Source organism: Zalophus californianus, chromosome 2 (assembly GCF_009762305.2).
Source record: "Zalophus californianus isolate mZalCal1 chromosome 2, mZalCal1.pri.v2, whole genome shotgun sequence".
Classification (NCBI taxonomy): domain Eukaryota; kingdom Metazoa; phylum Chordata; class Mammalia; order Carnivora; family Otariidae; genus Zalophus; species Zalophus californianus.
The window spans coordinates 38,703,309-38,719,772 of NC_045596.1; the positions used below are offsets into that span (position 1 = coordinate 38,703,309).

The 16,464-nt window shown below is 36.2% G+C and overlaps 1 protein-coding gene across 11 annotated transcripts in view; it reads right to left on the reverse strand.

Annotated features, from left to right (window-relative positions):
- Positions 1 to 16,464, reverse strand: part of LOC113925088 (cytochrome c oxidase subunit 7B2, mitochondrial) — a 147,699-nt gene that overhangs the window by 99,567 nt on the left and 31,668 nt on the right. For 6 of the 11 annotated variants that reach the window (XM_027599616.1, XM_027599612.1, XM_027599620.1 and 3 more), the window contains exon 2: positions 12,325 to 12,489. The exons of the other annotated variants lie outside the window; for them this stretch is intronic. The gene's annotated coding sequence lies outside the window, so the exon portion shown is untranslated. The remainder of the gene's footprint in view (positions 1 to 12,324; positions 12,490 to 16,464) is intronic. 11 annotated transcript variants of the gene reach the window in all.

Genomic DNA, 16,464 nt, shown 5'->3' on the forward strand with positions numbered 1-16,464 from the left:
CAAGTGACCTATAATTTAGATAAGGTCCTAATGCCACCTTAAGACAAGGATACTAACCAAAAAATGGCAAATTTGTAACACAGTTTTGATAAACTGGATGTTAGGTATGAGAAAACAGAAACAGTCAAGGATGACACAAAGGTTTTTTAGCTGAGCCAACTGAAAGGACCGAGCTGTCATTTAATGGGACTGGGAAACTGGGAAAAGCAGGTTATTGGAGGAAATAATTATTTTGACTTTGGATATGTGAATTTTGATAGGTCTATCAGACATATCCAGGAGGAGCAATACAAAGCAGTTAGCCAAAGCAGCACAGAGTTTAGAGATGGAGGTCAAGCTCTTAACTACAAAACTGTGGGTTGTCCACTCACTGACTATATCCAAAGCCATGATACACTAGAGGAAGTCAGGAGAGAGGAGAGAGGACGGCCTGGAAGTTGGTAGACTCAGGTGGCTCCATCATCTGTGCCTCCTGGTGGTGCCTGCCCTTGTATGATTTTCATTCCCTAGAGCGTGGGCAGTGTATGATTTTCATTCCCTAGAGCGTGGGCAGGACCTATAACTTGTTTCTAACTCAACGTATGTGACCGGGTGTGTATATGAATTACACTGTGATTACACTGTTACAGTATATAAGATTATAGAGCCCAATCTTGTTGTGGAGTTACCCCCTAGCTAGCTTACTTTTGTGAAGCAAGCAGCAATGCTGGGGAACACACTTGGCAGAGAACTGAGGGTGGCCTCTAAAAACCGAGGGAAGCCTCTAGCTGGCACCTTGTAAGGTCTCCAGCCTGCAGCCAACAAGAAAATGAAGCCCTCACTCTTAGAGCCTCAAGGAAATAAATTCTGCCAACGATCTGAGTAAACCTTGAAATAAATCCTTCTCTAGTCAAGCATTCAGATGCTATCTCAAGCACCAGCTGACACCATGACTGTAGTCTTACAGAAGACCTGCAAGAGCAAGTCTGAGAGACTTCTCACCCAAAGAAACTGTGAGATAATAAATGTGTGTTGTTTTCAACCACTAATTTTGTAGCAATTTGTTATGCACCAAGAGAAAAGGAATGCAAGCCCTGAGTTACTATAACATTTAGAGGCCAGGGAAATATGAAAGAGCCAGGAAAAACAGGCCAGTGAGGTAGGAGGAAAACCAACAGAAAAGCATTTCTCCAAGAGGCTTATCACCAACTTCCTCAGAGAAATCTGAGAGACAGAGCAAAGGGGCAGGTGAAGTCTGCTGACCTGCTGAAGGCTCACAGGTAATTACCATTGAAAGGGGACACAAGAAGCCAGGAGCTACCTCCATTCCAGCCTCTTTCTGAGGAGAAAAGGGTAAGAGGAACTGCTTAATAAATGAAATGCAGTTTTATTAGGCTCCCCAGAAGACCCAATTAATGGCAGAGTTGTGTTACTTCACTGTAAGGCTTTGAAAGTCGGTATTTCAAAACTGGCTAACACTTAATACTAATCAAAATCAGCTCATTTTAATTACTAAGTAGCTCACATAACCTATTTTTAAACTTTACATTGTTATTAGACATGCTTAGATTGGCTTGTAATTTATTTTTTTTAATCAATACAACCAAATCTAATGAGCATGTATTATGCGCAAGGCCCTGAATTAACTAGCTATAACTCAAAGAAGCTGCCCTGACGCTTTCTGTACATGTATAATTTGTATGCAAGCTCATACTATTTATAAAGTACTGTCACAATCAAAGGCTATGTTATGCCCTAATGTGATTAGTATTCAGCTTTTATCTAGATTTATCTATAGTGAGCATCCCATTTTCCTATAATGCTTTGAAAGCAATTTCTTCTCTATTTATTAATTCAAGAAGATGTATTGAGCACTTAGGTACACAGAGGGGGAAACTGGATTAAAAAAAAAGTATTCAAAATTCCTATTATATAAGAATACTATCCAAAATGTGTCCCTTTTATGTCCTCAACATACTTTACTTATGTATATGTGTATTTATCTACATTTACTCTGCCTACTATATATACACATACATCGTTTGTACATATGCGCGTGTGTGTATATATATATATATATACACACAGTATGTTTGTATATATACCCTATACATTTATAATATATTTGTCTATATACACTCTGCCTTGCCTAACCCAGCAATACAACTCTGCCTCTTGCACCATCAGCTTTTCCCCAGGTTTTGCTCTGTCATCAAGGCTAAAAGATTAAATCACTATGTTCCAGTCTATTCAACTTAGCAGTCTTCATTATTCTCAGCAATGTCCTTGGCACTGTGGGGCAAGGGGAAGTATAAGACTAGATCATGGCATGAAGGAGTTTTCAAACTATTTTATAAGCAACAGCTTTCATATTCTTTTTTCTGCCTATCCTCACTTGAAATGTAAGCTTTTCCTTAGGAAAGACTCATACTAGCTTTTTACTAATATACCTTTTAGCATACAGTATGTGCTCAATAAGCATTATTTGGCTGATTCACTACTTTCCAAAATGATTAAGGCGGCTTGCATGAAAATAGAAATATACACTTAGACAAGCAAATGTAAATATACTGTTAGATAAACACAAACTAGAGCCAAATAAAAAGGGCCTACATAATGTTTAAGCCATGGTTTTCACTAGGTAATTTGTTTAATAAATTGGAGACAATAATTATTTTTTAAAATATTCATATATGACTATATTTAGAAATTAAATCTAGCTCTGTGCTTTCCCATAGCTATCACGACAGAAATATAGATTTGTGTAATCTTATTTCCAACAAAATGAAGTATTTCATTTTATCAAAACAAAAACAAAAACAAACATTTTTGTCCTGGGTGGTAAATTCTAAGAATTTATTTCAAGTATCATTAAAGCAAAAACCAGAGCACATATCTTCCTTAATGATCCTAAGATGGATAAATTTGAAATTACTAAAATTAAGGTACTAGATTGATAAGACATACAGCTCCTTCCGGAATTTGTACTGTGATTCTACTATCATTCTTTGTGTCATTGATGCATATATCCATCAATAATTTTTTAAGACAATTTGGTGAGCATTTTCAAGACCAGAAAGAAAAGGCTGCTAAATGAACATAAATTTCCTGTACTTTCCAAAATGCACAATGTATTCACACAGTACTGACATTTCACATGAAAAATCTACTCAATATTAATACCTATTTTCCACTTCCCAAAGGGTAAGGCTTTACTTCATTTTAATGTGCAACAGTACATGAAGTTATGTAAGTGAGCAGACCTGTAGTCTGTAAAACACTGAGAAAACGTAAATCAATTACTAACATTGTAAAGAAGTATAGTTATTTACCAGTGTTATATGAGTGAGAACAAACCGTTACTCTACATAGGCCAAATACATAGCCTGCCAATAGTACAGCAAGCTGCTGAAACCATTATCCCTGATGAATGCCATCTATTAGGCAGCCAGATTTTAAACCATGTGCCCATGCCCCCACAGGACCAGAACTCACTGGACCTGGGATAGGCATCTAATCCAAGGGCAGTGAATCCATTAGGTTGGCTTGTGACAATAGCTGAGGGCAGGTCCAGTCACAGAAAAATTACTGGGGCCAATTTCTTTCTCTTTGAATTTGAACTAAAAAATGCCAAGAAAATTAAACAGTGACAGAATTGAAGGTGACAGAGGAAAAAGAAAAAGGTATAGAAGTTATTTAGGAATACAGGTGCAGAGGGCAATAGAGTTGCCATGAAAGGTATTTTGGCCCATGACAGGATCTAAGATGGTAGGTGGCCTCCAAAGAGCACTGACTGCAGTTCAATACAAATCAAACTGCATTCAAGTAAGAAATCCTTTATCCTTTTTTTTCCAGCTTTACTAAGATATAATTGACATACAACACTATGTAAGTTAAAGGTATACAAGGTGGTGCGTTCATATACATATGTACTGTAAAATAATTACCACAAAAAAGCCACTTAACACAACTATCACTTCACATAGTTAACATTTTATGTGTGTGTGGTGAGAACATATAAGATCTACTCTCTGAGCAATTTTCAAGCATATGATATAGTATTATTAACTATAGTCACCATGCTGTATTTTAGATCTCGAGAACTTACTCATCTTCTAACTGGAAGTGTGTACCCCTGGACCACCATCACCCACCGACCTCCCCGTATCCCACCAATCTACTCTATGTTATTCTATAAGTTCATTTTTTTTTTTAGAATACATATATAAGTGAGATCATACAGTATTTGTCGTACTCTGACTTATCCAATTTAACATAATGCCCTCAAGATCCATCCATGTTGTTGAAATGGCAGGATTTCCTTCTTTTTTATGAGTAAATAATATTTTACGTAGTATACCATTTGTATGTATAATATACTTACCATATTTTCATTATCCATTTATCCATCAACAGACACTTAAGGTTGTTTCCACAGCTTGGTTTTTGTAAATAATGGTGCAACAAACATGGGAGTAAAGATCTCTCTCCCTATGGAATGAAGATTCCTTTAGGGTATAAAACTAAAAGTGGGCTTGCTGAATCACATGGTTGGTTCTATTTTTAATTTTTTGAGGAACTTCCATACTATTTTCCATAGTGGCTGCACCAATTTACAATCCCACTAACAGTGCACAAGGGTTCCTTCCCTTTTCTCCACATCCTCTCCAACACTTATTACTGTCAACAGAGGCTTGGAGGAACCTAATCCTTTATTTCTCCTAGGAGCAATGGTTTGGTATTCTCTAGCTCAGTGTTTACGGTGACTTCACAGATCATAACTACTGTGAATAACAAGAATAGAATGTATTCCTTTTTTAACTTTCTTTTTTTTTTTGAGTATAGTTGCCACACAATGTTACATTGGTTTCAGGTATACAACATAGTGATTCAACAACCCTATACCTTATACTATGCTCATCACAAGTGTAGCTACCATCTGTCACCATACAATGCTATTGTAATACTGCTGACTGTATTCTCTGTGCTGTGCCTTTTATCCTGTGACTTATTTATTCCCTAATTGGAAGCCTGTATCTCCCACTCCCCTTTACCCATTTTGACTATCCCCCCCCAATCTGAATATATATTAAAACAATGAATTTTTGTAATGTATATAATTGTTAAATCTATTATCATACACCTGAAACTAATATATTGTATGTCAACTAAACTTCAAAAAGAAAGGAAGGAAGGAAGGGAGGGAGGAAGGGAGGAAGGGAGGGAGGGAGGGAGGGAGGGAGGGAGGGAGGGAGGGAGGGAGGAAGGGAGGGAGGGAGGAAGGAAGGAAGGAAAAGAGAAGAAGGCACTAGGTTTTTGAGTTCCAGAAGTTTTTGTTAATAGTTTAGATGGTTCCAGGGAAGACACAATGGATGTTTCCTCAACCCTGGCCTGATATGCTTCACTCCTTTTCCATGGCTCTTTCACTGCCTCAAGTATCTTACAGAATCATGTAGTCAAGTGATTTCTATACCTTTTGGGGTTTTTGAGATGGCTTTTTGTTCCAAACTTTCTATTACTTTTTTCTTTCAAAAATGCTTCATTATTAAAATGATATATATTGGTTAAAATTAAAAAAAAAACACAGTGAGTTTATTTTGATACCTCTGATTCCATCCAACATCACAGGATTCATTTTAGCCTTCCCCCCTTTCCTTATTTATACTTCTTTCTGCAACACTGAGAAAAACCCAGATCTCATTAAATAAAATTAATTTGTTCAATTCTAGTATATACATAAAAATTCTGTATATAATATGCATATAAAATACACACTTTGCTATACCAATCCTGTTAGAAACACCTTTACTAATTAGATCACAGCATTTATGTACATTATTTTTGTCTTTAGCCATACAGTATCCAGTTAAGATTCTCTTTTCCACAGTAATTTTGGTTATTTTCTTCCCTTACTCTCTTCAACGTGGTTATATTATTCATTTGTAATATAGTTAGGTTTAGTTTTTAGCTTATATTCTATTTTGGCTTCTCCTTACCTCCTCATTTGTTTTAATTTTATACTTTTTTATATTGAGGATATGTAAAATATCACCATAATTCCAAGGGTCAGAGTTATACAAAAAGATATACCCACAAAAGTGTCATTAATGATATACTTTAATTCAACTGTCTCCAATTTACAAATTATGAGTTTAAATGTTTTCCATTTCAATTCTAGAACCTGTTATTTGCTACATGCAGTTCTATGTAACTATAGGTTTTCCTATAGGTGGAATGAGATAATTTAAAAACAAAAGAATCAAATGTCTTACTTACAGATAATTCAAGTGAACTCTGCTTCTTTAAAATTATTTTAACCAAAAAATAAAAATTAAACCATATAAATCAAAACAAGATATACTGAGTAGAGTGTAGAGTAATTATTTTTAAATTAGATTTAGTAATTAACTTTTTAGTGATTCTTAATCATTTGGAACAAATACAATACAATCCATATTAACACATGCATCAACATATATTAATATACAGCATTTTAGGGCTTTCACATTTACTTTAGTTAACTGGCTACCTAATACAGAGTTTTAAAAAAGTGTTACTGATTTTAGTAAAACCTCTGAAATAGAATTATTCAAAGTATTTCTTTTTACAGACTACATGAAAGGAACTCAGTACAATCCAACAAAAGTTGTAATAGTACTCAAAAATTAAAATAGCTGGCAGATTTGAGAATATGAATAGGTAAATTCTATAGTTGTTCTATCCAAGACAAGTATCCACAAGTATCCAAGTAGCCAACTAACCATACGTGGCTATTGAAACTGAAATTGAAATTAGTTAAAATAAAATAACTGTACTTGACAGGTCAGACATTGCCATCATTCCAGAAAGTTCTATTGGATACCACTGTTCTATTCTGTTCACTAAGGCTAGAGGCTATTTTCCCTGTGCCAGCACACAGTGCCTTAACACACAGTAGCCACGTAAAACATACTTGTGAAAAGAATGACTAAATACAAGATAATATCAGGAACAAAATATGGCAACATGTAACAAGAGGATATTATTACAGAATTGTTATAAGACATTGGAAATAACATGTATATCCAATAAAATGCAGTCATCAAAATAATAATATAGTCTTAAAATGGAGTATTGTAAAACCATTAAAAGGAGTGTTTAGAAAAAAACTAATGACTTGGAAACCAGATGGTCATGTTCTATAGCTAAGTGAAATAAGCCACAGTAATATTTTAATGGGAAATAAATATGAAGCTACAAACACTATAGTTAGAATGAAACCTAGTTACCAGATTATATTTTATTTCTCATTTTGTTAATTTATATTTTCTAAAGTTTTTGTAATAATGTTTTATCATAAGAAAATCAAAATTTTTATTGTTTGTTTTTCAAAGCTTATACATTTAACTTACAAAGCCTATATCCAGGATTTATTCCCAAAGAAACTAATGGGATATTACCTATCAAAAATAATTATATAATTTTTATTTCATCATAAAAATAACTTAAAGATTTCTATATAAGAATGTTCAATGTTTATTCCTAATGAAAAATGAAAAGAGTAACAAAAATATATGACAACCACCACTGAAGAAAACATAATGAAGGCATTAAAACATGCTTTTGGGGGCGCCTGGGTGGCTCAGACGGTCAAGTGTCTGCCTTCAGCTCATGTCATGATCCCAGGATCCCAGGGTCCTGGGATGGAGCCCTGCATCTGGCTCCCAGCTCAGTGGGGAGCCTGCTTCTCTCTCTCCCTCTGCCTGCCATTCCCCCTGCTTGTGCTGTCAAATAAATACCATCTTAAAAAAAAAAAAAAAACAAGACAAAAACATGCTTTTGAACAACATAAAAACACATGGCAAAATAGACATATACAATATGTTACTCTGATTTATGGGCTGAGAAAAAGGAACCGAAAAATTATATAGATAATATGATCCTAAGCTTGTTGAACTTAAATAATGTAGAGAACAGACAGGTGTTTAGGCAATTAAATACATGGACCCAGAGAACAGATAATTAACTGTTTAAAATGGATTTCTCTGGGTGTTGGGGTAACAATTTTTTTCTTCATACTATTTTTAGAGTTTTAAAATATTACTAAATCTGGTTTGTTTTATAATCAGAAAATAATATATATATGTATATAGGTATATGCATGCATATATACGCACATACACACACACACACACACACACACACACACACACGTTCTGAATTATCTGCTCCTCCAAGTTCCTAAAAGTCAGTGAGGGATAAAAGTCAGGCAGAGGGTATGACAACAAAACCAGGATTGGGGAAGATTTCCTTCCAAAGCCCTTGACTAACACTGCCTGTCTCAACTGTACATCACACACTCACCTCTGCTCAGCACTAGAGGACTGGCGCATTGACTTTTACTGCTCAGGATTACCTTATATGGACTTAACTATCTGGCATGCTGTTCCTATGTCTTATTCCAACTGCAAAGTCTAGTCTCCACTCCTTTAGTCTCCTCCTATAGTGTTTCATCTAGCACTGGATAGAACTTTTGAGGGGAAAAAAAAAAGGACATTAAAAAGTTGAACAGGATATTCTCTCTTGAATAGAAGGTACACAGTTTTTTATCCCAGCAGGCACTCTTTTCATAGAAAGGGTAAAATTAGTAGCTGAGGACCAAAACTATTTTTAGAGGAAGAGAGATTTTTTAAAAATTTTTTATTTAAATTCTATTTAGTTAACATATGGTGTATTATTAGTTTCAGGGATAGAATTTAAGGATTCATCAGTTGCACGTAACACCCAGTGCTCATTATATCAAGTGCCCTCCTTAATGTCCATCACCCTGTTACCCCATCCCCCCATCCGCCTCCCCTCCAGCAACGCTATTTGTTTCCAACAGTTGAGGGTTCTAGAGGGGAGGGGGGTGGGGGGATAGGTTAGCCTGGCGATGGGTATTAAAGAGGGCATGTACTGAATGGAGCACTGGGTGTTATAGGCAAACAATGAATCATGGAACACTACATCAAAAACTAATGATGTAATGTCTGATGATTAACATAATAAAATAAAATATAAAAAAAGAGTTTCTTATGGTTTGCCTTTCTTTCTGTTTTCATCTTATTTCTCCTTCCCTTCGCCTATGTTCATCTGTTTCTTAAATTCCACATGAGTGAAATCATATGGTATTTGTCTTTCTCTGACTTATTTCATTTAGCATAATACCCTCTAGTTCCATCTGCGTCATTACAAATGGCAAGATTTCTCTTTTTGATGGCTAATATTCTAGTGTGTGTGTGTGTGTGTGTGTGTGTGTGTGTGTGTGTGTGTGTGTGTGTGTGTGTGTGTGTATACACACCACCTCTTCTTTATCCATTCATCTGTCAGACATCTGGGTTCTTTCCATATTTTGATGATTTTGGACATTGCTCCTATAAACATTGGGGTGCAAGTGCCCCTTAGAATCACCATTTTTGTATCCTTTGGATAAACACCTAGTCATGCAATCGCTGGGTCACAGGGTGGTTCTATTTTTAACTTTTTGAGGAACCTCCATACTGTTTTCCACAGTGACTGCATCAGTTTGCATTCCCACCAACAGTGCAAGAGGGATCTTCTTCCTAGCCAACACCTGTTGTTTCTTGTGTTGTTGCTTTTAGCTATTCTGACAGGTGTGCCATGATATCTCATTGTGGTTATGATTTGCATTTCCTTGACGTTATATAAGGGATGATGAACATCTTTTCATGTGTCTCTTGGCCATCTGTATGTCTTCTTTGGAGAAGTGTTCATGTTTTCTACCCATTTCTTGACTGGATTTTTTGTTTTTGGGGTGCTGAGTTTGATAAGTTCTTTACAGATTTTGGATACTAGCCCTTTATCTGTTATGTCATTTGTGAATATCATCTCCCATTCTGTCGGTTGCCGTTTAGTTTTGTTGATTGTTTCCTTTGCTGCGCAAAAGCTGTTTATCTTGATGAAGTCCCAATAGTTCATTTTTCCTTTTGTTTCCCTTGCCTTTGGAGACATGTCTAGCAAGAAGTTGCTGTGGCTGGGGTGCCTGGGTGGCTCAGTTGGTTAAGCGACTGCCTTCGGTTCAAGTCATGATCCTGGAGTCCTGGGATCGAGTCCCACATCAGGCTCCCAGCTCAGCAGGGAACCTGCTTCTCCCTTTGGCCCTCTCCCCTCTCATGCTGTTTCTCTCTCTCTCAAATAAATAAAATCTTTAAAAAAAAATAAAAAAAAGAAGAGTTGGTGTGGTCACGGTTAAAGAGGCTGCTGCCTGTGTTCTAGGATTTTGACAGATTTCTGTCTCACATTTAGGTCTTTCTTCCATTTTGAATTTATTTTTGTGTATGGTGTAAGAAAGTGGTCCAGTTTCATTCTTCTGCATGTGGCTGTCCAATTTTCCCAATACCATTTGTTGAAGAGACTGTCTTTTTTCCATTGGATATTCTTTCCTGCTTTGTCGAAGATAAGTTGACCATAGAGTTGACAGTCCATTTCTGAGTTCTCTATTCTGTTCCATTGATCCATGTGTCTAATATTTGTGCCAATACCATATTGTCTTGATGATTACAGCTTTGTAATATAGCTTGAAGTCTGGAATTGTGATGCCTCCAGCTTTAGTTTTCCTTTTCAACATTATTTTGGCTTTCGGGGTCTTTTCTGGTTCCATACAAATTTTAGGATTGTTAGATTGCTTGGGTAGCACAGACATTTTAATAGTATTTGTTTTTCCAATCCATGAGTATGTAATGTTTTTCCATTTTTGTGTCATCTTCAATTTCTTTCATAAATGTTTTATGGCTTTCAGAGTACAGATCTTCTACTGCTTTGGTTAGGTTTATTCCTAGATATCTTATGGTTTTTTGATGCAATTATAAATGGGATAGAGTCCTTGATTTCTCTTTCTGTTGCTTCACTGTTAGTGTATAGAAATGCAATAGACTTCTGTGCATTGGCTTTATATCCTGTGACTTTGCTGAATTCTTGTCTCAGTTCTAGCAATTTTTTGGTAGAGTCTTTTGGGTTTTCTATATTGAGTATCATGTTGTCTGCAAAGAGTGAAAGTCTGACTTCTTTGCCAATTTGGATGCCTTTTATTTCTTTTTGCTGTCTGATTGCTGAGGCTAGGACTTCCAATACTATGCTGAACAATGGTGGTGAGAGTGGACTTCCTTGTCGTGTTCCTCAACTTAGGGGAAAAGCTCTGTTTTTCCATGGAGGATGATATTCACTGCGGGTCTTTTGTATATGGCTTTTATGATGTTGAGGTATGTTCCCTCTATTCCTACTTGGTGGAGGGTTTCTATCAAGAAAGGATGCTGTATTTTGTCAAATGTTTATTCTGCATTTACTGAGAGGATCATATGGTTCTTATCCATTTTTTTATTAATGTGCTGTTATCACACTGACTGATTGGCAGATGACGAACCACCCATGCAGCCTAGGAATAAATCCCACTGGTCATGATGAATTATCCTTCTAATGTACAGTTGGATCCTATTAGCTAGTATCTTGGTGAGAATTTTCACATCCATGTTCATCAAGGATATTGGTCTATAGTTCTTTTTAGTGGGGTCTTTGGTTTTGGGTTCAAGGTAATGCTGGCCTCATAGAATGAGTTTGGAAGTTTGCCTTCCATTTATATTTTTTGGAAAAGAGATTTTTTTTTTTAGTAATTGAGAAAAGTTTTGGCACAAAGCTATTGCAACAATTTCTGTACCAATCCAATGTTGTTATAGCTAAAATTTTTATTTTTTAAAGAGGAAAGCATCAGCAAGGTGTATCCGCAGTGGAAGAAAATCACAACTATAATAACTTCAAAATTTCACAGATAGGTGAAATGGTGACTAAGAATAGAAATAGCTGGAACAATGGCGATATGGTTTGACAGAATTATGTAACAAAGGTACAAACCTTTAACTGTAAAAATTGAAGTTCAAGAAGTTCAAGTAATCACAGGTAGAAAGACCGAAAATGCTGTCAATATTATACCCATTCTTACACACAGACATGACAAGTGAAAAACAGAATACAGAAGGATAAGCACATGATTAACAAGGAAGGTGGCCAGTGGTTTAAAGGCACAGAAGCTGAAGTCTGATGGCAAGAGTCAAAATCTCACTCAGCTATCACTAGCTGTCTAAGCTTCCCCAAGTTACTTAATCTTTCTCATATCTCAGATTTCCCTACTGTGAAAAGAAGATAATAACAATCCTTACCCCATACAGCCCCGAGGAGAATAAAATTCTACCACATAGTAAGTTTAAATACCAGCTGATTCAGATTATGAGGTACAGAACAACTACTTCAGTGGAATCCATTTGATTTGGCCTACAAACACCATAAAAATCTAATTTCTATTTAAAATTTAGATACCAGTTTGAATTGGAGTCATGAATGCTGGGCCCTAGTTGAGGTTCTTCTACCTCGAGGTGAACTGAGGGCTCACACTTTTCTTTTCTAAGCCCCAGTGGTGTCAGGAGGTGTACTGGGTAAGCTTTACATTCTCTTGCTGCTTTGAAATTCCTATGATCTACATAGCTGGGAGAAAAAAAAAAGTGTTTTAATACTGCTGCTTACAAAATATTTTCACAGTAGGAACTGAAATAGTGGAGCATTTCAACATATTTATGTAACAGCTAAATTAAACAAAGAGCGAGTAAAATTTCCCAGTGGGAGAGCTACAGCAGTAAAAACTGATCAAAACAAAGATTTTTCTGAATGTATGCAGTAACAAAGTTTCAGTGCACAAAAGAAAAGCCCTGAAAAACCAATGCCGGTATTGGGAAAAGCAGAGGAATAAGAAAGGATGCAGTAAGTTTTTTTTTTTTTTTGGCTCTTTTCTCTTCCTTCATAGTCTTGTAGAGAGGTAGAATATTAATAACAGATAAAATAAATTCCACTACCACAGTTACACCTTTCAACCTCATAATCTAATTTAACTAGTATGTATTAACTCATAATTAATTTAGTTAGCTTAGTAACTATTAAAAGCAGATGAGGATTTTGAAGATTTTTTAAAAATCTTATGTCTCACCTCTAAGAGCCTATATGATATATGATATATATATATACACACACACACACCATAGAATAAGCCTATATATGTGTTATATGTAATTAGGTAAAGTACATGGTATTTTTAGGGGCGCTTGGGTGGCTCAGTCGTTAGGCGTCTGCCTTTGGCTCAGGTCATGATCCCGGGGTCCTGGGATCGAGCCCCGCGTCGGGCTCCCTGCTCAGCAGGGGGCCTGCTTCTCCCTCTCCCTCTCCCCCTGCTTGTGTTCCCTCTCTCGCTGTGTCTCTCTCTGTCAAATAAATAAATAAAATCTTAAAAAAAAAATAATGTACATGGTATTTTTATATACCATAGAATAAGATACACACACACACGGAGTTAAAGATGAAAGGCATATACAAAAGTGAATGGCTTAACTCAGGGATCATAAATTCAAATGATTATCAGGTCCAAGAAGGCCACATAAATAACTGCAATGGGCAGAGTAGATACTGAGCCAAACTGAAGCACGCTTTCTCACAAAAACTGCTCACTAAGTGCCTGTGGACTACTGCCAATCAGGAATGGAGGGCCAGGGCTTCCAGATCGTCTCATTTTTTAAACAGAAACAAGAATCTAGAGGTATATATAAAATCTCTCTCTCTTTTTTAGTGTTGAAACTAATTTTAAAACATCGTGTAAATCAAGCAGACATATCTTTGGGGCATATGCAGTGAGCCGCTAGTTTACAATCTTTGGTTTATTAAGTGCTATAGAAAAACATTTGTTGATACTTCATAATACTTCATATGGTTAACACACTCAAACATTTTCTTCTTATAAAAACCTAGGTGATTATACCAATTTTTATAATTTTATGGGGAAACTGAGGATCAGGGAAACTAAAGAAGGCCTACACAGTCACATATCCAATAAGCAGAATATTTGGTTTCAAAACTAGTTTTGTCCAACTCCAAAGTCCATACCCTTTCTATTATACAACTCTTTTTATCAAAACGGGATGTGTGAAAAAGAGAACTTTATGTTAGACCTCGGAAGGCAGGTAAGACTTGGGGAACCAAGGGAGAAATATGAAATGGTTTTATAGGTAGAGGCAGCAACTTGTGAATACTGAGAGGAAGAAGTGAGCATGGTATTTTAAAGAATAGCTTGGAAACTGGCCTGGTGACAATAGATATTTCATATTGGCAAACTCAGGGAAAGTGGATCATATATAAAACTTAAATAAAATTTAACTTAACATTTACCACAAAACAGAACAACAAATGCTAATAAGCTGAAAAAACTGCCTTTTTCTATTCATGTTTTAATGGGGATAGTACATTTCCTTAAGCTTATTAACTTTTAATGCACTATCAATGTCAAGCAATGATCAACAACATCCTTTATTATCTTTACTATTTTCCTAAGAGAAACAGATTTTGATGACAGGTGAAAAGCACACTGACACGTGTGAAATTATCTGATGTACTGTCCTCATAATTCAGACATCCAAAAGCAACCTCCAAATACAGTTACCTCATATACGAAGAAAAAGTTACTCTCCTTTCTAGATGAACTATTCATAAATTATATCCCTAATGTTCACCTGAAGATACTCAGTTTCCCTCAAAATGTCTTAACTCGGACATCAGAGAGAAAATGATCTACTCCCCAAAGGAGCTATATAAAAACTGCCTTGATCACTGGAAAGAAATTAATTACATTCTTAAACAAATAACTTGTTTAGTTTCAAGCCCACAAAAAGAAGACTCTGATACCTTTAAAAATCCAAATTGAACTATCCTAATTAAAACAGCCTTCTCTTTATAGGAAAATCAGAAATAATATAAACTTGAGTAAGGAGATTATCTCACACTTAGCCTTGGAAAATGGACCAGTGTTGCTAGAAATTCTGGTATTTCTCTTCTCCAAAAGAAACTGGAAGGCTGTTTTTTAATGTAAAGTATCTTAATTTTTAAAATTTTGGCTGTTTAAAAAGGTTTTTTTTGTTGTTGTTTTTTTCAATTTAAAAACTGCAGACCTCTCACCACCCCCCCAACCCTGGCTTGTAACCTCTGGATAAAGACTATAATAGTGATACAATAGTGAGCCAAACACAAACAAAGACCTGCCCACAAAGTCTAGCAAAAGATGCAGAGATGTCATTTTCAGGCAACTGAAATATTAAAACGGTATAAGATGATTTGAGAACAAGAGAGTAGTAGGCTCACCCTCTCAGTCTTAAAGAAGAGGGAAGGCCTTCCAAGGCCATCGATCTGTATGCTGAGATCTAAAGGAAATGCAGAAATTAGCCAAGGTTGGGGACTGAGTGGGGTAGAATTATGGCAACGTTTAAACAGAAGAAGCGGTTTATATAAAGGTAGGGAGAAAAGAGACTGCCAATTAAATGTGGAAACATAAATGTCACTTATTGACTTTCTTTACTGCACACCCCTTCAAAATTTCCCAACAAAGAAAGCATTGTAGCATCATTTATATTTTAAGATATTTTAATATAGTAACTCAAGCAGCAAGTGAGTTTCAGGCCATTCTTCATTCATGAAAAGACTAGCTCTACATTAAATGCATTTTAAACATCAGAGAGAAGGAGGAGGAGGAAATACATAGAGATTATTCTAGAGCTTTAATATACCGAATTTCAAAGTTAAACCTGGCCTAATTATTTGGTTTGGTGTAAGCTGGCGCACCCCAGGGGAATACCTAAGAATTTCCTGAGGACAGGAGACTTTTTTAAGCAATACAGCTCTTTTTCCTTCAATTCCTCAAGATTCTGATGGGTGCCATATGTGAGTGGGTGTGTGTGTGTGTACACATGTGTATGTTTGTCTGGGTTCCAGGTGTTTTAAAGATTGACAATCACATCCCTTGCCTTCCACAACTGATGGAGAAGTCTTATTCTTGAAACATATAAGGAAAGAAAAAAAGCTGGAAATCAAGGTAACTAGTCATAGCAGTAACTAACATACAGGACAGGGCTGACCACTTTCATAAACCACCGAGGATTTCTTACCACAACCTTGAGAGATAAATATTACTTACCACTCAAAAAAACATGTGTGTGATTTTCCTCTATTTATTCATCCCAGTACTTGGCAGAGCTAGAACCTCAAATTTAGATCTGTTGACTTGAGTGGAAAAACTATTCTTTCAGGAATACTGTGTGGTCCCTAACATACTGGATGAGTATGTTGAATTACGCATGGTTAGATGAATGAGCCCTCACCATGGGCTCCACAATAGGATTGAGATTGTTGAAATCTCTTTCTCTCACCAGAAATGGGGTCTTTTCCTGCTGGTGAGGTTGTCTCTACCTTAATACCCAGAACCCAGTCCTACCAAGCTTCCTCCTTTCTCTTACTGCCTTAGCCACCAGTACAGCCTCTTCCATTTATCCTCAACCTGATTCAACTGCTCCTTCTACTTCCTCTTTTTTTTTTTTTAAAGGCTTAGAGAGGGCAGTTTACTGTCTCAGAGGGCAGAGCTGAAGGACAGGG